The 1,614-nt window shown below is 41.4% G+C and overlaps 1 protein-coding gene across 2 annotated transcripts in view; it reads left to right on the top strand.

The window, feature by feature from the left end:
- ARHGAP20 (Rho GTPase activating protein 20) overlaps positions 1-1,614 on the top strand; it is a 176,209-nt gene that overhangs the window by 165,809 nt on the left and 8,786 nt on the right. The window lies entirely within an intron of this gene.

Here is a 1,614-nt window from a genome sequence, read left to right on the forward strand (position 1 = left end):
GTGTGTGTGTGTGTGTGTGTGTGTGTGTGTGTGTGTGTGTGTGTGTGAATATCACCAAAGACTGTGGCCACAAGACAGAAGTTTGGAGAGTGTAATTCATAAATGCCTGATCCTAAATCATATGAATCTTTATAGATCACCAGCCATAGGTGTCATTGTCATCAGTCAATAAACTTTTATTAAGCACCTACTATGTGCCAGGAAGGGCAGGTAGGTATTCAATGGTTAGAGTGCCAGGTCTAGAGTCAAGAAGACTGAACTTCCTGAATTCAAATCTGGCTTCAGGCACTTACTAGCTGTGTGACCCTGGGCATGTCACTTAACCCTGTTAACCTCAGTTCCTCATCTGTAAAATGATCTGGAGAAGGAAATGGCGAACTACTCCAGTTTCTTTGCCAAGAAAACCCCAAATGGGATCACAAAGAGTCATATACAAGAGAACCACAACAATGTGACAGGCACTGTGTTAATCACTGAGAATACAAAGAAGACTCTCAGGGATCTCACAATCTAATGAGAGGGCTGACACGTAAAAATATTTGAAGTTAGATGTAGAGGCTAGATCAGATTGCTTACCTCTCAAGGAGAGGAGAAAGGAGGGAAGGAGGAAGGAATAGTATTTGGAATTCAAAACTTTAAAAAAAAGGTTTAAAATTGTTTTAACTTGTAATTGGGGGAAAATAAAATGTTATTTGAAAAAAGAAAAAGAAAATATTCGGAGGGGTGGCCAGGTAGTACAGTGAGTAAGAGACCAGCCCCAGTGTCGGGATGACCGGGGATCGAATGAGGGCTCAGACACTTAGCATCCACCCAGAAACACCTGGCTGTGTAACCTTGAGCAAGTTACTTAACCCCAATTGTTTAAAAAAAAAAAAAAGAAAATATTCAGAGCTGGTAAGTGGGAGAAACAGTAAGGAAGCTAATATCACTGGATCCTAAGGTGTCAGAAGACTGAAAACAGAGACCAGGGTCTAGATTACAGAGCAAATGGTACACCAGGGGAGTAAGTGCCTTCCACAGTCCAGGCATATAAAAGTATTTAACCCTGTTGATTAAGCCAGCATTCCTTTTGTAGTGAAGATGTATCACCAAGGACTTTTGCACTCCTCCCTTGGCTCTAATGATGGTTACCAGTTTTGAAAGCTGGTCCAAATAAACAGGTTGATCATGCTTTAGTCCCATTTACAGGTTATATGTTAATATGGGTTCAGAATTCTCCCTGGGAGGTTGGATCACAGTCTCCTACCTGGGAAATTAAGGTTTAATTAAAAGCCCAGGGTCACAGCAGAGGAACAGACTCACCTGAGGAAGGGGAGCAAGGAAGGGAAGTGACTTTTACCCAGGCAGATTGTAGGAGTTGCAGGAACTAAAGAATGAATTCTTTGGGTGATCCTAGGAGTATTAACTGGCAAAGGCTAGCTCTCATTCATAGATAGCATTCCAGTGTTGCTCCCTTGGAAATGAAGTAACACATTAAATTTAATTGCTATTGAATTTTATCACTAAGCTTTTGTGAATTTTTTGCCTCACCATATTCTGGAATGTTACAGGGCTATCATTATTGAGGGTGTGTGTGTGTGTGTGTGTGTGTGTGTGTGTGTGTGTGTGTGTGTG

Source organism: Petaurus breviceps, unplaced genomic scaffold, assembly GCF_028583685.1.
Source record: "Petaurus breviceps papuanus isolate PSGF00001 unplaced genomic scaffold, PetGlider_PUasm1.0 91133, whole genome shotgun sequence".
NCBI lineage: Eukaryota > Metazoa > Chordata > Mammalia > Diprotodontia > Petauridae > Petaurus > Petaurus breviceps.